The sequence below is a fragment of the Pantherophis guttatus genome, chromosome 1 (genome assembly GCF_059756535.1).
Source record: "Pantherophis guttatus breed Tessera chromosome 1, ASM5975653v1, whole genome shotgun sequence".
NCBI classification, from domain to species: Eukaryota; Metazoa; Chordata; class Lepidosauria; order Squamata; family Colubridae; genus Pantherophis; species Pantherophis guttatus.
Window position 1 is genome coordinate 326,789,752 of NC_142063.1, and position 26,247 is coordinate 326,815,998.

Genomic DNA, 26,247 nt, shown 5'->3' on the forward strand with positions numbered 1-26,247 from the left:
GTGCATCACCCACAGTGACTGAATTCATGCAATATATTCAATCATGTCAGGTGAAAGATTTAGTGGCTTCATTTGCATAAAAGTTAAGCTTAATTAATTTAACCTTTGTGGGGAGTGTCTTGTGCAAACTCAAGCCTGTTGGTTAGTTTAGAGTTCCATGTATTCTTTGATCTCAGAACTGATTAATTCTTTAACCAGTTAAGCATTTTACACAACCTGCAGAGGACACAACCTGGTCCTGCAGAGCCTCCAATAATCTTGATACAGTTCTGATTCCCCCCCACTTGATGTGATGAGAGAAAAGGCAGTTGAAAGAGAACTGGCTAAATCTTTGCAGTGACATCCCAAGGCTACGGCATTCCTTTTCAGAGAAAAAGCTTCAGTTGTATATCTGCCCTGATCATGCAAGGGATTCATCATTGGCTTTTTTTCTTGGCTAAAACTGCCTTCATCCATCTCTGCTAAAAGAAGCCCCTCTCTCCATCCATAGAAATCTAGGTATTGTGTGGAGGTGGCTGCCCTTAAATTTAATATACTTATGATTTCTGGGGGGAAACATGTATTTCTTGGCCAATGAAATTAATGGAAAAGCATCCCTAAGTCTTTATCTTTATGGTTTAATGCTTTGAGTGAACCAACTCTTCTGTCTGAGGCTAGTTGGGGACTTTGGGTAGTTGCGTGAAAGGCAATTTTCTTCCCGAGAAGGAAAGAAAAGAATGGGATCATGTGTTGGCTGAGCAAGGCATTATCAGGACCTTGGACAGCTCATGGATAGCTCCATTTTTTTAAAAAAAATGCTGGCCAAAGCTGTTGCTGATTGTGTTGATCTTAAATGGGAGTTTTGGCTTGTTATGGATGTCTTGAGCTATTGTGTAATTGAGAAGCTCCAGCAGCTCCAGAAGTCTCATCCTCTGTGCTAACAGACAATGAGATATTCTGGTTCCTAATGTCACAGGTTTTTGCACTGCTGTCCTTAGGGGATAACTAAGGGTAACTGTTAACCTTTGAATTAAGTCAGTGTTTTTCAAACTTGGCAACTTTAGGATGTGTGGACTTCCAGAATTCCTCAGCCAGCATGCTGCCTGGAGTATTATAGAAGTTGAAGTCCACAAATCTTAAAAGTTGTCAAGTTTGAAAAACACTGAATTATACAACTTCCATCTCTGTAGAGCAATCGTCTTCATTCTAGGCACATAGTAGAAAGTTTCTGTAAGATCCAATGTCTAGATCCAAATTTGAGAAAATGGCTTTCTCACAGCTTTCTTAATGCCACACAATACATTTAAAAAAAAAATTGACTGGCTGCATTCCTACAACAAACTAAGTTGCACTGAGGAGGGGATTAGATGAGATAAGGTCCCTTCCAATTCTTATCATTCTATGATTTTAAGATTGGTTAGTTTTAACTTTTTGTTTTTTAAATTTATTTATTAAATTTTTATACCGCCCTTCTCCTGAAGGACTCAGGGCAGTGTACAGCCAAGATAAAAAACCAACAATATACAAGTTAAAAACAATTTACAATTATTTAATAGTTTGGCCAATAATCTAAAATAAAATAACCCATTAAAATAATATTTTAGGCCAGCCCTGCTTGATGGAATAATAGTGTTTTAAGGGCGCGGCGAAAGGTACAGAGGTCGGGAATCCGACAAATCTCCGGGAGCAGCTCGTTCCAGAGGGCAGGTGCCCCCACAGAGAAGGCTCTCCCCCTGGGGGTCGCCAGTCGACACTGTCTAACCGACGACACCCTGAGGAGACCCTTGTCAAGTTTCGAGGTCGTCTCAAATAAATTGCATTTCAAACTAAGTCTTTGATGAAAAACTTCCATTTATTAAGCACGACATTCTAACTCCAACTCCATCGTAGCCAACACTGACTTCCTGACCCAAAACCCTCCTTTTCCTTTCCCCACTCCTCTGCACTCATTGGCCATCTTCCAAGTCACTCTACCCCTAATCTACTGCTCCAGCTCAAAGGAATTTCCCCCCTCCCGTCCATCTCCTAGGGGATATTATCTCCAGGGAAAATAAATAGGTGAAAAGTCAAACATCCCTTTCCAGACGCCTCCGCTTCTCCTTCTTATGTCAGCACTAGAGTAAATGCAGCTTGAAGTGCTGGCAACCCTCTCTGTGGGAGCGTACTCGTCGATGGGAGGCTATCAGAGGCAGAAGGCGGTCTCGTAAGTATCCAGGTCCTATGCCATGGAGCGCTTTAAAGGTGGAAACCAACACCTTGAATCACACCTGGAAGACCACCAGGAGCTAGTGCAGCTCGCTCAGAAATGGTGTTACATGAGAGCATTGAGTCGCCCCCATAATCACCCGCACGGCTGCATTCTGGACCAGCTGGAGCCTCCGGATGCTCTTCAAGGGGAGCCCCATGTAGAGAGAGTTACAGTAGTCCAGACGGGAAGTGAAGGCATGAATGACCATGCGCAAGGCGTCCTGGTCCAGAAAGGGACGCAACTGGTGGATCAGGCGAACCTGATAAAAAGCCCCCCTGGCCACAGCCGTCAGATGGTCTTCTAAAGACAGCTGTGAGTCCAGAAGGACACCCAAATTGCGAACCCTCTCTGAGGGGGCCAAGATCTCACCCCCTATAGTCAGTGATGGAACCAACTGACTCTGACGGGACGCTGGAAACCACAGCCACTCGGTCTTGGAGGGGTTGAGTCTGAGCTTGTTTCTCCCCATCCAGATGGCTTAGTCTTAGTGTATTGTGCAAATCCAGGTCATATAATTTATGAATCAATCTTATATGAACCATACGGTAACAGCCAGACTCCTGGACAATGCATGAGCTACACAGACAGAGCACAGCTAGAAAAAAAATCTTAAATACATATACCAGTGATGGCTAACCTTTTTGCCATCGCGTGCCAAAAGCGGGGGAAGCATGGAGGGGGTCGCGTGTGCACGTGCCCACACCCATAATTCTGTGCCCCACCCCCCATGCATGTGCAAATTACCCCCCCCATGCTCCCCCACTTTTGGCAAGTGATGGCACAGTGGGCCCAGTAGGCCCGTTTTTCGCCCTCCCCAGGCTCCAGAGGCTTTCTAGGAGCCTGGGGAGGGCGAAAACGGCCTTCCCACCTCTCCCCCGGAGGCCCACTGGAGGCAGGAAACAACCTGTTTCCCTACTTCCAGTGGGCCCAGAAGGCCCGAAAATCAGCTGGCCGGTGCGCGCATGCATGCCAGAGCTGAGCTCGTGTGCCCACTGATATGGCTCCGTGTGCCACCTGTGGCACGCGTGCCATAGGTTCGCCATCACTGACATATACGAATGAAACTGCTTTAAGCAATGGTTGTCCTTTGTCAACATGTGTGTGTGATCCCTGTTATGCCCAGCACGTTTTAAATCCAGCTCTTTTTGCCCACCCTTCCCAATAGCTTAACAGATTGCTCTGTGCTTCTCCCTTATGGTGCTTGGTGGCAACTGATTGAGCTCACAACTTCTGCTTAAATGTGTTTCTAGAATGCATTCTTTTAGAATCAGAAAAAGAAAATCAGATTGGGAAAGGAGGATGGGCTAGTGAATTATTCTACAAATAGGACCATCAGCAATGCAGACATACAAAATATAATCCCAGGGTGGCACTGCACTTCAGAACTTTCTCACTTCCTCAAATATCCAGGGCAGGCTCTTAAGCCTGACAATTTTGCACCCAGAATTTGGCCAGTTAACTCATTGGTAGTAGTGTTGCTAATACGGTAAATTCTATTCAACCAGATCCAGATGAGTTTGCAATCATTAATTTAGGGGAAGGGGAATGTAGGCAATTGTCTCTGAATAATTGTACAAATGGCCAGAAACAGAGTTGGTAAAACCTGGTGACAGAGACACAGCTACCTACCTGATCCTGTTAGTGCATGACTGCTAAAGCATAGAACAGATGCCAGAGGCGTGGCCATCACTACCCCTCAATAATCTCAGTACCATGGCTGTCTTCCAGAAGATCAAAATGCCAGCATATTGTCAGCAGGCTCAAGATGGACCAGCCTTTGATAATAGGCTTCCAAGCCCATAAGGCAGGGGTGGGTTCTACTTACCTTTACTACCGGTTCGCAATGGGGCATGCACAGAAGCTTCTTGATGATGTTGGGGTCGGTGGGCGGAGCCTCCCGCCGGTTTTACTACCAGTTCTATAGAACTGGTCAGAACCGGGGGCAACCCACCACTGCCATAAGGACAGAGTTCCACGTTTTATAAGCATGAATCTAGGGGTGAAATTCAGCAGGTTCTGACAGGTTCTGGAGAACCGGTAGTGGAAATTTTGAGTAGTTTGGAGAACCAGCAAATACCACCTCTGGCTGGCCCCAGAGTGGGGTGGGAATGGAGATTTTGCAATATCCTTCCCCCAGGAGTGGGGACGGAATGGGGATTTTGCAGTATCCTTCCCCTGCCACACCCACCAAGCCACGCCCACAGAACCGATAGTAAAAAATTTTGAATTTCACCACTGGCATGAATGGAGTGCTGGGTTTGGACCATGGAGACTTTAGGTACTAAGCAGTCCAGGTGGCTTTCGTTGCTCATGTGTGGTTTCTTCATTGGTTGTGAAGAGAATATAGACTCACATCCAGCTGAGCCATTCTCAGCTCTCAAAAGAACAGAAGAAGAGAAAGTGTGTGATCAGAGATAAATACGTGCTACAGATATACAGGTAGTCCTCAACTTACACCCATTTGTTTAACAACTGTTCATGTTGATGAGAAAAGTGACTTACAACCAGTCCTCACACGTACGACCTTAGCAGCTCTAAGCTATCTTTTTTTATGGCAGTGTAGTACTTTCCAGAGATATAAACTACTTGGGAACATGGGGGTCTCATTAAAGTTGGCAGCTGCTTTCTCTGTTCTCTGTGATTTGTCTGACATCCATAAATGAGCTCTACTTAGTGTGTAGAATTATCTCTTCATTCTTTCCCCAAACCAGTTGCCAATCATGTCCTGCAGACCAGAAAAATTATTCATTTATTTGCCAAATTCTTCTTCTTTTAAAAGAACGCACAAAGCAGTTCAGAAAAAAAAAAAGAGAGTGAGTACTTGTCAGGCTCCATCATTGCACTTCCCAACTAAAAAGGCAAAGAAATAGGAAGAGAGAAAAAGAGAGGATAGAAATCGGTTCCTGATATAAAGTAGTATTTCTTAATCATGGTGACTTGAAGTCCACCCATTTTCAATTTGCCGAAGTTGAGAATACACCGATGCATAAAATGATTGATATCCAATGTGGCTGGTGCATGTGTGTGTGTGAGTTGCCTACAGCAGTGCGTGGGTCTAGTTCCTTTAGGAGGAGAGGAATCCAGAGAAAACTCCCACCTGTGCTTTGGGAGTCCCAGGGCAGCAGGTGCTTACTAGAGCAAAGAGCTTTCTGATGGACGGGAATGGGAAGGAGGATGGCAGAGCTAAGGCTGTTGCAGCTGGTCCTTCTTGGCTGATGGATGAAGCCAGGTTGACCTCCCCTTGCCCTGATGCTATTCTTGGGATACTGATGGTGTGCATTCTCCCAATAGCTCTTAATCTTGTGCCCGAGGGCAGAAGGCAAAACATGCTTTCCTCCTGTTCTTCTGCTGAAAAATAAAGGAAGAAGTGAAATAGCTACACCAGTGTTTCTCAATCTCAGCGGGTTTAAGATGTGTGGACTTCAGAATTCCCAGAATTCCCAGCACCGTTCCTACCCCATGGCTGGCTGGAGAATTCTGGGAGTTGAAGTAGGTGCATCTTAAACCCACTGAGATTGAGGAACGTCGAGCCAGGCAAATAATTTCCATTTTCTTTCCTGTTCATTTTATAAACTTCTCAATTGTATACCCTCTACAGTTTGGTTGGATGTCATCCCCGCCCCCGCCCCCCGCAACCCCCAATAAATGGAAGCATGCAAACTACCTAAGTAGTTGCAAACCATCCACAGCAATTTGATGGCACATAATGAATAAATCAACCAAACGGTTGCAATAAGAAGGAATTCAAGAGTCTTTCTGCAGACCAGGGGTGTTAAACTCGCCTTGTCACATGATATATGACTCCCCCCCTTCGCTAAACCAGGCATGGGCGTGGCCAGTACGTGGCGCATCCGGCCCATGGGCTGCGAGTTTGACACACCCCTGCTCCAGACACTCTTATATATATATATAATATATCTTATATATATATATAACTCATCTGGTGGGTATTAGGTTGGAGAAGACTTCTACAGATATCACACTAAACCAGTCCCAAACCACCATATCACGGCTTACTGCCATATGTGAATCCAGCTATTACGACAGCAAAATATACAGCAAGGATCTAGAATGCGTTCAAGGCAGTGGTGAAATGTAAAATTTGTTACTACTGGTTCTGTGGGCGTGGTTTGGTGGGGGTGGGTGATGTGACTGAGTGGGCGTGGCCAACTCTTTTTTTTTTTTAACTTTTAAAACCATTTTTTCTACAACCTTTTCGGCTGAAGAGGTTGTAAAAAAATGCTTTTAAAAGACTCTGACGATCCCAGCTGAGTTGCCTGATCCTCAGAGGATTTTTTTTCTTTTAAAAGCCTCTGACAATCCTAGCTGAGCCACACGATCATCAGAGGCTTTTTTTTTTTTTTAACTTTTAAAAGCATTTTTTCGGCCGAAAAGGTTGTGGAAAAAATGTTTTTAAAAATTAAAAAAAAAAGCTTCTGATGATCGCGTGACTCAGCTGGGTGGTGGGGGGGATGGGCAGGGATTTTTGCTACTGGTTCTCCGAACCACCCGCCACCCTCACTACCAGATTGGCTGATCCAGTCCGAACCAAGAGCATTTCACCCCTGGTTCAAGGGTTAGTCTTCTAAAACCTTTGGCTGAATTTGCATAATGTTTGCTTATCTTGGTTATCGAATTAACCCAATTTTCTGGATTCAGAGAATGGATTGAGCCTTAAGATGGGTTTGCATAGCCCTCTAGGCTACAAATTCACAAAGTGGCCGAAGTTCAACATATCCTAATTTAGCACACTGTGCAAATGTTTAGCTTAAACTATATTTGATCTAGCCCTGAGGCTGAGGTGTAGAACATAGGCTGGCAAATTCCCCCATTCATTAACAACCTTGAAGATTTATATTAGTTAAGTCTCCTAGGCCTGAAAACAGTGCCCTTTTGGATTTCCAGAAATTTCAATTTCAAACCAACTTTTGGCATTGATTTAAATCCTGGCTTCCAGTACTTCAAAAGAGGAGTTGTTTGGGTTTTGTGCAAGTGCTAAGTGCTAAGTGGTGTCCAGAACTGGTTATCAAGCTGTGCTCATCTGGTGGAGCTGATGGAATAAAATGTGGCATGTATCTTCTCATTAATTATTTGGCAATGCACAGAAGAGTACAATATGATGATCAGAAGGTGACAGGAGCTGCTCCATAAGGAAGAACTACAACCTTTTGCCAATTAAAAATAAATAAATGAATATTTAGACAAAGTTTTATTCTTTTTCCTACAACAGTAAGACTTGGAATCATCCATCACAGCACATAAGTGATTCAGAATTGATTGAAGTTAATATTTTTTCCAATAACATGAAATATTGAATTCATGACCATCCAATGTGATTAGCTACTAATTTAATTCATTCAGTTTTGGTTGCCACGATGTAAAAAAAGATGTTGAGACTCTAGAAAGAGCGCAGAGAAGAGCAACAAAGATGATTAGGGGACTGGAGGCTAAAACATATGAAGAACAGTTGCAGGAACTGGGTATGTCAAGTTTATTGAAAAGAAGGACTAGGGGAGACATGATAGCAGTGTTCCAGTATCTCAGGGGCTGCCACAAAGAAGAGGGAGTCAAGCTATTCTCCAAAGCACCTGAGGGTAGAACAAGAAGCAATGGGTGGAAACTAACCAAGCAACTTAGAACTAAGGAGAAATTTCCTGACAGTTGCAACAATTAATCAGTGGAACAACTTGCCTCCAGAAGTTGTGAATGCTCCAACACTGGACGTTTTTAAGAAGATGTTGGATAACCATTTGTCTGAAGTGGTGTAGGGTTTCCTGCCTAAGCAGGGGGTTGGACTAGAAGACTTCCAAGGTCCCTTCCAACTCTGTTATTCTATTCTATTCTATTCTATTCTATTCTATTCTATTCTATTCTATTCTATTCTATTCTATTCTATTCTATTCTATTCTATTCTATCTATTGTTTTAAAGGAGAACACAATCAACTCAGGGCTGAATGGAGAATTCTGGGAAGTGAAGTCCACCCATCTTCAAGCTACTAAGATTGGGAAACGCTGACTTAAATGCAAAGATTTGAAAATGGACTTTGACTAAATGGGAGCCTTAACCTGGGAATAAGAGTCTATTTTTAATAAAGTCCATTTTCACAGCACTGGAAGAAAATAAGCACAAATCAAGTGGAAGAATTAAGGAAGCCAGTGAAAGGTGTCATTGCAAGAACTTTGGTCTCTGCATCAGATGCTCCAGATCAAAAGCCAGCAGCTCATTAGCAACAATGAGGCAAGAAATGTTGTCAGGTAGGATTACTCCAGAAATCTTAAATACCCTTAATCTTAAATGCAAACTGGAGAAGCAAAAGGGGAGGAAATCAAGAATGCAAACAAGGCCTGGGGAACTTCTTCAGCTGGGATATTTAAGAGTATTTATATGCTGACTTTACATGAAGCTAAGCTGTGGCTTGTCCGTGGTTGTATGAATCTAGCTGTTATGATCTTTCAATCATGGTTTGCTTTTACTGTTCATTAATTGATTTTTATCCTGTTTTCCTGTAACATATCTTGATACAGAGAAGAGTAGTATATATAGTGTTCAACCAAGGTTAAAAGAATGTAAATCATTGAAAGACAAACCTACAGTATTAAGACAAAAAGAGAGTATATTCAGGCATATTTGCACAAGAAATATTTTAATATAATATGTGAACTGCCCTTTGTAGATTATTCATCAAGCAGTGGTTAAAGAAACACGGCATTGGCACAATGTGAGAACCAACTTTTTAAATACTAAGAGCTGACTACTACTGAAAGCCATCCATACTAACAAGTAGTGTGAACCTGCCATGGGCCAAGTCCTAAATAGCCAGGAACGTTTGACTTGTCGAGGAACTAAGTACAGTTTCTTTTTTGACTTAATAAAATGGCCATTTAAGCAAAAATAATAATAATTTAAAAAAATCTGCAAATCCAAACTGTTTCTTTCCAAGCTTGGAAGACAAGAAAGGGAAGTCTCAAACTCTGTTAATGCAAGTGGAAGGGGATGTTCTGGAGCTTTGCAGCCCAGATTGGGTGATGCCAAGGTGAATGTGATGGCCTGGGTCAAAATTCAAATTCAAATTCAAATTCAAATATTTATTGTCAGTGCACAGCATTTGTACAATGAGATTGGTTGAGCTCTGGTGGTGAGTTGCTACTGGTTTGCCCCGGATTGGGTGAACCGGTAGTGGTGGCGGCGGGAGGCTCCGCCCACCCGCCTGGATGCTTCTTTGGATGCGCAGAAGCGTTGCGCGCAAACACGAGCATGCCCACTAGTGAACCGGTAGCGATGGGTTTTGAAACCCGCCCCTATTGAGCTTCCTCAGTGCACCCCCCGAACACAATACAACTCACAGTGAAGACAGAAAATCCCTAACCCAATAAATCATATTAACAACCACCCAGTCCTATTGCACCAGTGTGAACATGTTACACATTGCCCTGCAAGTCCATCATACTACATAGTTATGATGTTATTTCTCATTCAGGAATCTGACAGCCCACAGATAAAAACTGTTCTTCAGCCTATTTATGCAGCTGCCTATGCTTCTATATCTCCTTCCCGACGGCAGGAGAATAAAGAAGGGCTGGCCAGGGTGTGAGTCGCCCCTCAGGATTTTCCTCACTCTTCTAAGGCAGCGAGTCCTAGCAATGTCGTCCAGTAATATCAGGGGAGAGCCCATGATGTTTTGTGCCATGCTTACCACCCTCTGTAATATCTTTCTATTCGCGGTTGTCAGGCTGGCATGCCATACCGTGATGCAATAAGTGAGGATGCTTTCTATTGTGGACTGGTAAAAGGAGGTCATCAGTTGTTTTTCCACCCTGTTTTTACACAAGACTGTAAGGAAATGGAGTCTCTGTTGGGCCTTCCTGGCTACCTGGATCGTGTTGTTTTTCCAGGTGAGGTCTTCGCTGAGATGGACTCCCAGGAATTTAAAGGAAGAAACTCTCTCTACAGAGCCCCCCTCGATGTAAAGTGGAGCAGGTTCCGATCTCTTCCTCCGGAAGTCCAACACCATCTCCTTGGTCTTGCCAAGAAAGACCAGAAAAGCATCAAAATGACAGCAGTAATTCCGCAAATAAAACATGTAAACAAAGAAGTAAAGCTTCAACTGTGCAGTTGTGGACACCATCTTAACGTTTTGACATCCCGCCCCTCACCAATAGATGGCTCTGTATGCCACAGAGCAACCAACAACCAGCTCAACCATCCTTGAACTACCCAATCTAATTTATTTCTAGATACACCTCCTTTCATACTCCCCCCCCTCTTTTCCCTCCCTGCCCCAGCCTTGCAATCTTTTCAAAATGATCTTCATGCCGGCTGGGGAATTCTGCGAATTGAATTAAAGTTGCCAAATCTTAAAAGTTGCCAAGTTTGAGAAACACTGATCTAACCACCGTTTTCGTTTTTAAAGGAGGCTAAGCGTTTTCCCTAAAGGAAAAGCTTCATCTGAAACTTTAATGAGCTGGTTAAAAATGCAAAGGGGCAGATTGCCTTCCCTATTGGGGTTTCTTAATCTTGGGCTGATTCCATTAAGCCTGCAAAACAGCTGGGGCAATGGGAGCCTGTTTATTTCTCAACGGGCTTCTTCAATGCATTGGAGTGACCTGGTTCAGAAATGGTCAACAGGTCATTCCATTTCTAGCCCTGTGAGCAGTCAGATTAGCTAGTTTGAAGGGAATAAGCCTGTCACGTTTGACTTAGACCAGGAACAATGACCTTGACTTGAAACACGGAATCTTCTTGGCACAGTAGAAATTGTAGAAAGCAGAGGTGGGTTCTAACTGAGGCATGACAATCCACTCTGCCGCGCCTTATAGCCGAGCTAAAACCAAAAGAAATAAAGGTAGGCATAGCGCGGGGGCAGGGGGGGAGGGCCCAACTGACGTTCGGAACGAACTGGTTCGCTCTCCTATCAAGATTTCCACTACCGGCTCTCCCGAACCGGGGAGAACCAGTAGCAACCCACCCCTGGTAGAAGGTACTGTAGGCAGTGGTGGGATCCTTCCGGTTTAACAACTGGTTCAGTGATCGCGCGCTTCGCTGCGCGCAAGTGCGCAGTTCAACAAAAAATCACCTTCCGCGTTAGTGCTAGGGAATTAAAACAGCTGAGGCGCGGCAATCCGTTCTGCCACGCTAATCAGCTGTGAAGATAAAGGTAAGCAAAGCTCAGGGGTGGGCGGGCAGGCCCAACTGATTGTCGGAGTGAACTGGTTCGCTCCCAGCTGATCATCGGAGCACTCCTGACTGTCGGGGTCTTTCCTTTCTTTTTATGACACTGTTGCTTTTGCTCTCCCCCTTGCCCTTGACCGTACACAGAATTGCCCTTTGCTGGGCTGAGGCCTTCCTATTAGACAAAAGGGGCTTGTGAGCGCATGCAGAATACTGTTTCCATCTGATGAGAAGCAGCTTTTTTCAAAAGGAAAGTAAGCCTCAAGGGAGAGTTCCTTTGAATACATGCCAAGGATATTCAAACCTGCCTTTACTTTTTTTTTTTGCTGCTTCTGAAAGAAATTAAGGAAATCACGAAACACATGGAAACTTCTGAACCTCTGCTGCTTTGTTGGGGAAATTCTACATATGCTACAGATAATCTTTCAGTGCTCCTGAAATTCCTCTCTTGTTTTCTTTCATCAAAACATTAAAGGATCCACCTCCTTTTCTAATTTAATTTCAGGGAGAATGATGAGGGAGAAAAAAAGAAAAACCATCTGAGACATACACCGCACACTCTTTGGATTTCATTTTTTTCTTCTGCGGAGAAGATGTAATTGTTAAGTAAGGCAGAAATATTCTGCACTATTCTTGGAGAGAAAATGAGTTGAATTAAACTTTCAAACAGCATGAGGCATTTTGTATGGAGAGCCAAGCCATCCAGGAATAAAGACAGGGTTTTTTTAATCCCTAAGGTCAAGGGCACTGGCAGGAGGGACCAAAACATAGTTAAGACAAGAGAGCATTTATGACTATATGATTGAAGCCCTGTTCTTTTTCTATGCCTATGCGTATGTCTGAGTTGTTTGGACCAGCTTCTTGTCTATTGTGCAGTTGAAATGGGAATTTCCAATTGTCACTATCATATTCAAGTTCCTAATCCAAGCAATGAAGCTAAGTAGAAAATGTTGGCTAATCTTGGAAAAGGTAAAATGGATTTGACCTAATTAATACTTGAATGGAGACTACCAGAAAATCCCAGGAAAGAATGAAAAAGAAAGGAAGGAAGGAAGGAAGGAAGGAAGGAAGGAAGGAAGGAAGGAAGGGAGGGAGGGAGGAAGGAAGGAAGGAAGGAAAGCCATAGTGTTTCCATTCTGTAGAAGAAAGTAAAGAAAATTATACGGATACATCCTCAAAGTTGCTAAGAGTCAAAACCTGATTCATTTGCTTTAGTCAAAGGGTGACTTTGAATTCTGTTTCCAGATTGAGCGCTTTCCCCAGAGATGTTCTAAGCCTGAGGTGGGTTTCAGCAGGTTCTGACCAGTTCTCGAGAACTGGTAGCGGAAATTTTGAGCAGTTCAGAGAACCGGTAGTAAAAATTCTGACTGGCCCCACCCCCATCTATTCTCTGCCTCCCAAGTCCCAGCTGATCAGGAGGAAATGGGGATTTTGCAGTATCCTTCCCTTGGAGCAGGGTGGGAATGGAGATTTTACAGTATCCTTCCTCTGCCATGCCCACCAAGCCACGCCCACCAAGCCACACCCACAGAACCGGTAGTAAAAAAATTGGAAATGTTCTAAGCACTATTTTTTTCCAAGTTGGTTTCTGCTGAATTTTCCACTCCATTACCCTCAACCATCATGGCCAATATCTGGGGGTGATGGGGTTAGAACATCTCCCTCTGAGCAGTGTGACTAGCTTTTTGGCAAGACATGTGCAGTAAGAGTGAAGCCCTTGAGCATTGCACACACTGTAGCTATTGATGAATATTTTCAGTTTTCTGTTTACTTAGCATATTCATCCAAAATGAAGACGACCTTGATGTTATTATGATCTTACCATCTACCAAGAAAGAACCATTAATTCTCCATGACTCCAACATGACCCCCGCATTTAAAAACTTTAAATTTTATTTTGTGAAAGAAGAATCAATCTTCCTTTCCTATGAACGCTGCTCTACAGCAGCAGAACAAATGAGCACAGAGTCAAAATAGGCAGGGTTACTTATGATCATCAAAATTAAAAACACCATCCCAGAATTGCCATCAATGTGGTGCCAGAGGCAAAAAATGTGAGCAGGGTACATGTGTGTGGCTCTTTTCAGATCATGAGTGTCCTTCAATCAAAATGGGTAGCCAGAGGCAAGCAGACAGAGCTGGTCCTTTCCTTTGCTCCCAACCAGAAGATTGGCAGACAAAATAAGTGGTGGCCTATTGTAAACATTCATCCTTCTTCTCTCAGGTATCTGGAGCCAGACTGCTTTCTTCCTGGTCTTGGGGCCAGAGAACCATCACGGTAGTGTAGGAGTTGCTGGTGGGAAAATGGATCTGAGATGTTGGAGTCATGACTTTGTTCCCACAACAGTCTTAATTTAATTTCATTTATTCAATTTAGGCACTGCCCAACTTCAGACTGATTCTGGGCAATTTACAATAAAGCTAAATAATATACAAAATACGGTATTTTTTGGAGTATAAGACACACCTTTTCCCCCCAAAAAAGAGGGTTAAAATCTGAGTGTGTCTTATACTCCGAATGTAGCCCCACCCAGCTTCTGAAACTCCAAACAGAGCTTCAGGAAAAAAGCCTCCAAACAGAGTTTCAGAAAAAAAGCCTCAGAAACAGAGCTTCAGAGGCTTTTTTTCTGAAGCTTTGTTTCGGAGGCTTTCAGAGGCAGAAAAAAAAGCAAAAAAAAAAAAAAAAAGCAAAGCACAGAACTCATAACGCTAAAATCCACCTCTGGGAACAGCTGATTGGAGGTATTCCCAGAGGCTGATCCACACACCAATCAGCTTTTTTCTTATTTTCCTCCCCAAAAACTAAGGTGCGTCTTATACTCTGGTGCGTCCTATACTCTGAAAAATACGGTACAATGCAATGCAATAATAAAGGCCACCATTCTCTTGATGGAAAACCTCGCTCTGTCAACTGGTTTGGGACCACAACATGGGGGTCCCATTCTGGAGGTGGCTAGTAGATTAGGAGAAGATCCCAACTCCACCCCATTTATGCACTGGTCCTTTTTATTTACAGTTGTTTGTTGTTGGTTTTCATTTTTAATGTCCAATGCTTCAATATTTTAACCTTTTAATTGCTTTTACTGTCATTGCCAACATTGCCAAAAAGGCATTAAGAGTTGTTAACCTAATCTTGCGTAGCTTCTTCTCTGGTAATATTGTACTTCTAACTAGAGCATACAAAACATTTGCTAGACCAATTCTTGAATACAGCTCATCTGTCTGGAACCCGTACTGCATATCGGACATTAATACAATTGAAAGAGTCCAGAGATATTTCACGAGAAGAGTCCTCCACTCCTCTACCCGCAATTGAATACCTTATGCCACCAGACTTGAAATTTTAGGCTTAGACAACTTAGAACTACGCCGCCTTCGGACTGACCTAAATGTAGTACATAAAGTTATCTGCTACAATGTCCTACCTGTCAATGACTACTTCAGCTTCAACCACAACAATACACGAGCAAACAATAGATACAAACTCAAGGTAGACTGCTCCAAACTCGATTGCAGAAAATATTACTTCAGTAACAGAGAGGTCAGTGCCTGGAATGCACTACTTGACTCTGTGATTTCTTCCCCAAACCCCCATAACTTTAATCTTAGACCGTCTACTGTTGACCTCACCCCATTCCTAAGAGGTCTGTAAAGGGAGTGCATAAGCACACCAACATGCCTACCGTCCCTGTCCTAATGTTCCCTTTTTAATCGTATCCATTTCATGTATCCATAACCATGTTTATACTTTTATCTGTTATCTTATATATGCTTGACAAATAAATAAATAAAATAAAAATAAATAAAAAATTTAATGGCATTATAAGCTGTCCAGAGTCGCTTGATAGTGAGATGGGTAGCATATCAAATAAATACAAATAAAGAAACATGAAGAAAAGTCAACAGAGGCAAGCCTGAAGAGCCACACCTGCACCCACAAACTTTCTTGACAGTGGCCCTAACCACTCTATCCCAGGGTCAAGAAGAAGGTCCAGGTTTTCAGGGGTTTCCAGAAGGCCATCAGGATGGGAACCCTTTGGATATTAAATTGAAAATATTTAATTTCATTAAATCAACCACTGCAAGTTTAGCAGATGCATTCCTGCAACCTTGCTACACCTGGTTGCTTTTAGAGGTTTTTCTTTTAATGGTTTATGATGTGGTACACAACCAGCTTGCTAGTTTAGCATATGTTTCTGTGCATTATGTGCACTTAGAAAAATGGGTTAATTCAGGCATGAAGTTGAGTATGTTGTCTGAAGAGAGCCCCATTGTGTTCAGTCACAGCTCAATTTGGTATTGGCTTAATCCAGGGGTCTGCAGCCTCAAACACTCAAAGAGCCATTTGGATCCGTTTCCCACAGAAAAGAAAACACTGGGAGCCACAAAACCTGGGTGGGCGTGGCCAACTCGATGGCACTCACTTCCACTAGTCACATGATCCCCTAGCCACGCCTTCCCAGCCGGTCATTAGAGCAGAGAACTGGTTGTTAAAAAACACTGGGAACCACAAAACCCTTTTGACATCTCTCCCTCTCTCCCCACTTCTCTCTATATCTCTCTCTATGTCTCTCTCTCTCCCCCTCTCTCTGTATCTCTCTGTCTCTGCCCCGGCCACTTCTCCATCACCCGCCATCACCCTTAGCTTCTCAGGCCAGGCAAGGAGTGACTGAGAGGGGAGGGCGAGGGGCAGGGCCAGTCAGTGGTGGGATCACCCAACAGGGAGCCACAGCAGAGGGCCCAAAGAGCTGCATGCGGCTCTGGAGCTGCAGGTTGCAGACACCTGGCTTAACCTAATGTATGAAGTTAGCCACTGCAGCTTGACTAGGAGCATATATGGCTTAGTGTTACAGATGAAACAAGTCACTATAGGAGTGATGGGGTTGAATATCTCCCTCTGAGCAGTGAGACCAGCCTTTTGGCCAGACATGTGCAGGAAAAGTGAAGCCCTGAGCATTGCACACACTGTAGCTACTGATGTAAATTTGCAGATGACACCAAGCTGTCAAGAATAGTCAACACTCCAGAAGATAGACTTAAGATTCAGAAGGATCTTGACAGACTTGAACTTTGGGTGCTATTTAACAAAATGAAATTCAATGGTGAAAAAAAGTAAGGTTTTACATTTAGACAAGAAAAAAACCAAATGCACAGGTGGCACCTCACTCAATACTTGAGTATAGGTGGCATCTCACTCAATACTAGTAAGAAAGAGATCCTAGTGGACAATCACTTAAATATGAGCCAGCCATGTGCTGCAGCTGTCAAAAAAGCCAACACAGTTCTGAGCTGCATAAACAAAGGGATAGAATCAAGATCACGTGAAGTGTTAATTCCACTTTATAATGCCTTGGTAAGGCCACACTTGGAATATTGCATTCAGTTTTGGTCACCACAATGTAAAAAAGATGTTTAGACTCTAGAAAGAGTGCAGAGAAGAGCAACAAAGATGATTAGGGGACTGGAGACTAAAACATAAAGAACAGTTGCTGGAATTGGGTATGTCTAGTTTGATGAAAAGAAGGACTAGGGGTTACATGATAGCAGTGTTCCGATATCTCAGGGGCTGCCACAAAGAAGAGGGAGTCAAACTATTCTCCAAAGCATCTGAAGCAGGACAAGAAGCAATGGGTGGAAACTAATCAAGGAGAGAAGCAACCTAGAATTAAGAAGAAATTTCCTGACAGTTAAAATAATTAACCAGTGGAACAACTTGCCTCCAGAAGTTGTGAATTCTCCAACACTGGAAGTTTTTAAGAAGAAATTGGACAACCATTTGTCTGGTATACGGTTTCCTGCCTGAGTAGGGGGTTCGACTAGAAGACCTCCAAGGCCCCTCCAACTCTGTTGTTCTATTCTAATTAAAACAGTCCCTTTAACCAATATGGGCAGGGAGACCATATTTCAGGGCTCTACCTAACGATAAAGCTTAACAGGAGACCTGACATTGTCAACTAGCTTTGCCTACTTCACATGGTTGTTGTGCAAATAAAATGCCAGGGCGAGAAGGAAAACAGCACCACCCCTCCAATGTGTGCTGTTTTAAGCTTCTCGTGGGAAAGGCATGAAATAAGTTACACTTAGCAAAGTGTAATGAAATAAATTGGGAGGTGGCAAAGAGCATATGCTGATTACAGGGCCAGAGAAGCAGGCCTTGATCTTATTCCTGCCCTCTATAGGAAACAATAATGCTTCCTACCTGCTTTCTCTAATATTTCCATGATGGCCTTTGGATAGGGCTCCCAACTGCATGAGAAAGTGGGCTGGGTAAATCCCCTGGTCTTCTGCCCAAATGGACAGCACATCTGCACTGCAATCTTTATCTAGATCAGTGGTGTCCAACCTTGGCAAGTTTTGGACTTAAACTTGCAAGGTTGGACACAGAGGTGGGTTTCAGCAGGTTCTGACCAGTTCTGGAGAACAGGTGGTGGAAATTTTGAGTAGTTCAGAGAACCGGTAGTAAAAATTCTGACTGGCCCTGCCCCCATCTATTCTCTGCCTCCCAAGTCCCAGCTGATTGGGAGGAAATGGGGATTTTGCAGTATCCTTCCCCTGGAGTGGGGCGGGAATGGAGATTTTACAGTATCCTTCCCCTGCCACACCCACCAAGCCATGCCACACCCACCAAGACACACCCACAGAACCGGTAGTAAAAATTTTTGAAATCTACCACTGATTGGACACCCCTGGTCTAGATGTTAGAGCGGAAGACAGCACAGTCCAAGTAGGAATCAGGTGCCTATTAAAGAAGCCTATTGTTTGAGGAGAGAAATTGTTCCATGGCCAATGTTGAAGCAGGTGTCCAGTGCCTGGCCAGTCAAGCTACATAGCTGGATGGATCTGGGCCTTTTCCACAAACAGCCAAGCGTGATTAAGTTGCTATTAGTGGAGGACCAAAGCTGAATGTGTGTTGCAAATGGGAGCTGCAGAAAGTGCCTGGCTCAAAAGACTCTTAGCTGTCAAAGGGACCTTGAATTCACTTAAGGTTCTCTGGATAAATTTAGAGCAAAAGCAAGATAAGATTACATATAAGGAACTCCTTTATAAGGAAGGAGTCAGACTACAGTTAAAATCCATGGAACAATTAAAAGAAGAAGGGATTATTAAGACTTGGTTTCAATATGGACAGCTGCTGGCCAGATGGAGAGAAGATCAAAAAATTGGTATTTTGCAGCAGGATGAGAATTTGATAACGCAAATAAGAGATGAAGGTCAAATGCACATAAAAAGGTTGTACAATGCATTATTGGAAATAGATTCAGAAACAGACTTAGTCAAGGATTGTATGATAAAATGGGCACAAAATGTAGGTGAACCAATAATGATGGAAACATGGGAAAAGATATGGGTTAGAAATGTAAGATTTACACAAGCACAAAATTTAAGGGAGAATTTTTACAAAATGTTTTATAGATGGCATTTAGACCCAAAGAAACTAGCTTGTATGTATCCAAATTTACAACCCAAGTGTTGGCGATGTGAGTGTGAAGACTTAAGGTTCTCTGGCAACCAGAGGGTTTTGGTAGCAAGCCTGAGTGAGGATTTGCTCAGCAAAGTAGGCCATTTGGCTGGCTGGATCCCTAACTTGCTGCCTCCAGATGTGCCAAGCTACAGTGGAGAATGATGGCAGTTGTAGTCTTAACATCTGGAGGGTTGGGGGAGGCAGAGGGAGTCCATATTAGAGCAGTGTCATCTAAGGGAAGTCAAAAAGGCAGATGCTTCTCACATGTAATAGCTTTAAATGATTCAGGGCACAAAGATTAGCTACATCAAGGGAAGGAGAAAATCTACTCAATCAGTCAAAATAACTGGGATAAAAAAATCTTTTAGGACAGTGGTGGGATTCAAAATTTTTACTACTGGTTCTGTGGGCGTGGCTTGGTGGGCATGGCAGGGAAAGGATACTGCAAAATCTCCATTCCCACCCCACTCCAGGGGAAGGATACTGCAAAATCTCCATTCCCTCCCCACTCCAGGGGAAGGTTACTGCAAAATCCACATTTCCTCCTAATCATCTGGGACTCAGGAGGCAGAGAATAGATGGGGGTGGGGCCAGTCAGACGTGGTATTTACCGGTTCTCCGAACTACTCAAAATTTCTGCTACCAGTTCTCCAGAACTGGTCAGAACCTGCTGAAACCCACCTCTGTTTTAGGTCCAAGCAACATTGCATCCCTGTTCATTCATGGCTAATGTATGGATTGAAAATGACCATCAAACGTACTGGTTTCGAAAAGAACACTTTTGAAGGAAATTTGATTTTATTTTGCGTCTTATTGGTCTTCTGCAATTGAAAAATCAAATTGCTGGTTCTAAAGACAGAAGGTTAACTTTACTACAGTACAGTAGTGACTTCACTAATCTTGTGCAGGGAGTTCCATACATTGAACTGAATCTATGCATTGGGGTTCCAAATTTAATTGTACCAGCTTTGAACAGCAATAACGCAAATGACTATAGAGGGCAGCAAAGAGATACAGAAATTTATCTTTCCTGCCACCTAGTGGTTGTCCATATTTTTGGAGCTTGGATTTGACAGCTCTAATATTTCAATCCATGAAGTTCAAACCCAAGCTGCTGACATCAGCAAAAATGTCCACTTTCTACACACACTATGAGTTTTGGAAAATACCCAAGGACTTATTTTTCTAGGACAAATGGTAGGAGAATGAGCTGGAAAAGTGCAAAGAGTTGAGTTCTTTCATTTACCTCCAGACTCTGTCCTTGCCCTTTTCCTTCCAAGAGTGGTGTCTTGCTAATAGGATGCTAATACAGGGAAATCATGCAGGCTACTCAAGTGACATTCTCAGAGGAAATGGGAAGCCCAAAGCATCAGTTTCTTGTTAGCTCAGCTGTCCAAACGTCACTTCTGATTAGAGACAACAAGAAACTTCAGGAACCAGAGAAGTCACAGCGATGCTAAATCTGCACTCCAAGTTGGAGAGGGAACTGCATTCCATGGCCCATGTTTCATTTCCTTTTATAGTTTCCGGTCACTTTGATTTGCAATGTAGGAGGTTACATTTCAAGTTCTGCCCCAAATCTTTTAATCCATGCCATGGATGAAAAACACTTCACAAACATAAAACAGTGGCTGTGTTTATGTAAAATGAACTGGTGCAACTTGCTACACTTAGCTGAACCTTAGTTCTTTCTGTGTGAGTGATCAAATTGTGGAAGCTTAGGATTTGTAGTTTATGGTTCAAAATTTTATTCAAGGTATTGTTATCACCTTTAAAGCCCCCCATGGCTTGGGACCAGGGTATTTGAGGAACTGTCTTGCCCCAATGGGATTGGCCTGACCCACTCGCTCTGGCAAAAGGGGCCTTCTGTGGGAACCATTGGCCAAGGAATTTCAGCTCATGGTGTCTAGGAGAAGAACCATTTTTGACAGGGCTCCTGCCCTCTGGAACATCTTGGTACCAGAGGTTAGATGCACATCTACCCTTCTACCCTCTAGAAGGGCCTTAAAACCTGGCTCAGATCAGGGGTGAAATCCAGCAGGTTCTGACAGGTTCTGGAGAACTGGTAGCAGAAATTTTGAGTAGTTCGGAGAACCAGTAAATGCCACCTCTGGCTGGCCCCAGAGTGGGGTGGGAATGGAGATTTTGCAATATCCTTCTTCTGGAGTGGGGTGGGAATGGAGATTTTGCAATATCCTTCTTCTGGAGTGGGATGGGAATGGAGATTTTGTGGTATCCTTCCCCTGCCACGCCTACCAAGCCACACCACGCCCATCAAGCCACGCCCACAGAACCGGTAGTAAAAAAAATTGGATTTCACTACTGGCCAGATCTAAGCACCCCGCGGGCCGAATTCAGCCTCCGGGCTTTGAGTTTGACACCCTGCTTTGGAGAGTGAGACAGGCAGTGTATGATGGTAATAAATAAAATAAATAATAGATAAAATAAAATACTGTACAAACCCCCTGAATGGGTTAATTCCGTAACTAGGTGGCTTGTGTGAATGCAGTCAGGGAGTGCAACAGTCACTGGATAGTGCTATAATGAGATAGTCATTGAAACAAGATAATTTGCTGCAGCAGCATCAGAAGCGACAGGCTCTTTCTCTTGTCTGATCTCCTTCCCGAATGATAAAATCTCAGATTTTGGTCTCCAATGGTACCAGGAACAAGGAGTAATTGTAATGGAGACAGAATCGCAAAATGGGGAATTCAATATCATTTAATGTATTTGAAAGATTTCAATTTTTCCCCCCAACAAGGATACATTTTTATTTTTAATTTATGGTATATTAGCCATCTGAGACTTGCTGGGAAAAAAAAGATATAAATATTTCAGATAAATTGCACTTCGTTTTCTGTTTAGCATGGAATAGCTCAGACGTGTTTTCAAGGTTGGATTGCAACTTGTTGTCTATTGCATCTGTTTTCCAGTTCTGTCCTTGCAGCCAAATACAGGGGATTTTGACAACGCAAATGGAAAGGAATGGAAGAAATAGAATAGTATAGAACAGAATTCTTTATTGGCCAAGTGTGACTGGACACACAAGGAATTTGTCTTTGGTGCATATGCTCTCAGTGTACATAAAAAGACAAGATACATTCATCAAGAATCGTAAGGTACAACACTTAATGATAGTCATAGGGTACAAATAAGCAATCAAATCATATTAGGAAACAATCAATATAGATCATAAGGATACAGCAACAAAGTTACAGTCATGCGGTCATAAATGGGAGGAGATGGGTGATAGGAACAATGAGAAGACTAATAGTAATAGTAATGCAGACTTAGTGAATAATTTGACAGTGTTGAGGGAATTATTTGCTTAGCAGAGTAATGGTGTTTGGGAAAAAACTGTTCTTGTTGTTTTGGTGTGCAGTGCTCTATAGCATCGTTTTGAGGGTAGGACTTGAAATAGTTTATATCCAGGATGCGAGGGGTCTGTAAATATTTTCACAGCCCTCTTTTTGACTCGTGCAGTATACAGGTCCTCAATGGAAGGCAGGTTGGTAGCAATGGGTTTTCCTGCAGTTCTAATTATCCTCTGAAGTCTGTGTCTGTCTTGTTGGATTGCAGAACCAAACCAGACAGTTATAGAGGTGCAGATGACAGACTCAATAATTCCTCTGTAGAACTGGATCAGCACTGATTCTGGCCAGTGACAAGGTTAACAGTCTGGGATACAAGGCTGTTTTAGCAAGTGGGTCTTTACTCAGAGAAGCCATTCTCTGTTTTACATGATTCCCCATTCCCATTGCTTCATAGAACACTTGAGATGTATTCCAAATTCTGTCAACATTTAATTTTTTTAATTGGGGCAACTGATTTCTCTGTTGCAGAATCATAAGCATTTTGGAGGGTCCAGACAACATACTAAACCATGATGACTATCATCTGCAAACATGCTAGGCTTGCCTAAGCTTGTGTGTGTGTGTGTGTGTGTGTGTGTGTGTGTGTGTGTGTGTGAGAGAGAGAGAGAGAGAGAGAGAGAGAGAGAGAGAGAGAGAGAGAGAAAATGGGATGGATGTAGAAGAAGCCCATTTGGTGTGATTAGTTGATGATTCAATCTGGTGTTGGCAACTCTGATGTAATGGCATGTGTGAATGACCTTGGGAGACAGAAGGAAGAGCTACAGACTAGGCAACAGTCAGATAAGAGGCAGCTGAGCCTGCAGAAAAAAATGGGGGCCTGGCAAGCATCTCATAAGGGGACCCTCTCTTGTTTCTTGGACTATTAAGGCAAAGAGGAAAAGATGGATTTTCAGCACTGCAAGGTCTTGTTACTGTAACCTTACAATAAAGACAGATTTAATTCTTGTCTGGAATATCTCACAAGGCTGACATCCTCCTCGTCCCAATTAATTTAACAGTCTGGTTGTGTTTTGTGTTATCGCAGTCACTGGATCCCAAACTATACAAACAGGCTGTATTTACAACACAAGCTAAGCTCCTAAAATAACAACCCTGAAATTAAAATTAACGAAAGTAGCAGGTTTTGCAAAGGCAGCTGATGGGGCTTTAACCAATGTGGAAATATGTTGTGTGAATCTGATATTTTCTGATACCTTTATCCCTAATTATGCGATGCTGATGTTGATCTCAGAATTCAACTGTACTCCTAAATTGGATGAATGGGAAAGGTTTTGCTTTCCTTAAATGGATTTACAATCCATTTGAGTTCTGAATTAACCTACATTTGATTGTGCACAAATAATTGAAGCATAAACTAACCAAGCGGAATGGATTCTTGCAAGCTAGCAACCAAAGGTTAAAACCAACCAAAGCCTATTATGGAGCACCTCTAGTTCTTGGACCTTGAACTGACATGGTTCGGTGTTAATGCAATCTTCAAGTATCTGAAGAGATACTCACAGAAGAAAGCCACCATCTGTTCCTTTTCATCCAGAACACGGAATAATGGTATAAAATTGCAGGAAGGCAAATTCTGGTTAAATATTAGGAAATACTACTTCACAGTACAAGCAGTTTGAATTGAATCCATTTATCCAGAGAGGAGCTAAGCTCTGCTTTGAGCCTATTTTAAGCAGAAGATGAATAGCAGTCAGTATGGATGCTTTGATCTGGATTCCTGAGGGTTGCACCAGAGCCATACATGGCCTCTTGCAAATGGCACCCGTGGTTAGGTGGTCCAAGGGCACTTCCACACCAATCTCCACTCTTTTAATGAGTTTGAAGGTGACCTCCATTCACATATATGATCTGTCCCCGTCTATACACACACACAAACACAGCCAGCCGAGGGTTAAGAAAGTACTTGGCACGCACACAGGTCGTTATCTCAAACTTGGCAACAATATAAGCACTGTCTGCCAAGAGCTTTACTGCAACAGATAACATAAAATTACATACGCATTGTAAATAGTCCAGCAAAACAATATCCCTTCGGCAGCTTCAGACGTTGTTCAAGTGACTAGCCAGAGTTAGCTTTTGTTCGTCACGGAGTTTTACCAGTCACCACCCTCTCTTATATAGTCTCTGGGGTGTGGTCCAGTGACTCAGTTCTAATCCCTAGCACGCCTCCTTAACTGCTGCAACCGTTTATCACGCCTTTGTTGGCGTGCATCCAGGAACGACGGCTCTCCTTCTTTGCTCTCATCCGAGACACCTGGCTCCTGGCTAATCTCCTCTCCCTCGGCTGGCACCTGAGACAGTGCCAGAGGGGAGGGGCCTGGAGAGGGAGGCCTGGCTGACTCCTCTCCCTCATGTTCGGAGCCTTCTTCCTCCGATGAGATAGGCTCAGAGGACGTGGCCACAACACTATATTTGTGGCATCTTTGAGGTGCTAATCTCGGGTGCCAATCAGTGCTCAGTTCCGGTTGGCCAATGAGAGAGTGCAAAAAAGACATCCAGCATCTCCTGTCTTCAGAGTTACCCCAAATCCTGGAGTAATGAAACTCCCTTCATCCCAGTTCCAAAAGTTCCTTCCTTGGTGCTTTGCCAATAATGCTGTTGCACAGAGAAAGACCAGCAAGGCAAGCACAGTGATAGAAACAGTATGTAAAGAGCCGTGGTGGCGCAGTGATTAGAATGCAGTAAGGTAAAGGTAAAGCTTCCCATCGCACATATATGTTAGCTGTTCCCGTCTCTAGGGAGCGGTGGTCATCTCTGTTTCAAAGCCAAAGAACCAGCGCTGTCCGAAGACGTCTCCGTGGTCATGTGGCCAGTATGACTAAATGCCAAAGGACCACAGAACGCTGTCACCTTCCCACCAAAGGTGGTCCCTATTTTTCTACTTGCATTTTTTACGTGCTTTTGAACTGCTAGGTTGGCAGAAGTTGGGACAAGTAATGGGAGCTCACCCCATTATGCGGCACTAGGGATTCAACCACTGAACTGCCGACCTTTCGATCAACAAGCTCAGCATCTTAGCCACTGAGCCATCGCATCCTTTAGAATGCAGTATTGCAGGCTAATTTTGCTGACTGCCAATTTTCACTGGCTGAAAGTTGACTCAACCTTCCAAGGTCAATAAAATAAGGACCCGAATTGTTGGGGGCAATATGCTGACTCTGTAAACCGCTTAGAGAGGGCTGTAAAGCACTGTGAAGCGGTATATAAGTCCAAGTGCTATTGCTATAATATTACACAGAAAAGGGATTTATATATTTTGCATACAGAAATGAATTGAGTGGCCCACACAGGCAATACTTGGCTTAGCATTCGTTTAGCAACCATTCGAAGTTGCACTGAAAGTGACTTACAACTGGTCTTATTTACATTTATCATTATCCCAACAGTTGTGCAATCAAGATTCAGGCACTACACAACTAGTGTTTTATTTACAGCAGGTCATGCTATCACCTTTTGTGATCTTCTCAACTGGCTTCCGACAAGCAAAGTCAATAGAGAAAATCTGCTTCAAAACTGCAGTGATTCACTTAGCAACCGTGGCAAAAAGGTCATAAAATCAAGAGTGAGTCACTTAGCAACTGCCTTGATTAGCAATGGAAATTCTGGTCCCAATTGTGAATGTCAGTCAAGGATTATCTGTATTCAGTTCAGTTGGACAGCATGAACGAATAGCTGGCTGGAGAATTCTGGGACTTGAAGTCCACAAGTCTTAAAGCTGCCAAGTTTGAAGACCTCTGATATAGGGCCAAGGCTGAAGATCATTGTGGCAATTTGGCACAAGCCACTTTTTAAAATTCCCAGTGAAACTGGGGGTACAATGAAATTGAGTAAGTAATTCCCCAAAGTTCTCCACAGAAAGGGGAAAAAAATTCAACTCATTTTCAAGAGCCAGTTTACTCCTTAGCACTGAAGTAGCATCACTGCTGAAAAACCTCAACAGGATGAGTCTGCCCTCCCCCCGCAACCCACATGGCTGTCATGGAATTGAACCGAAGTATGCAAAGCCAGAGAGGG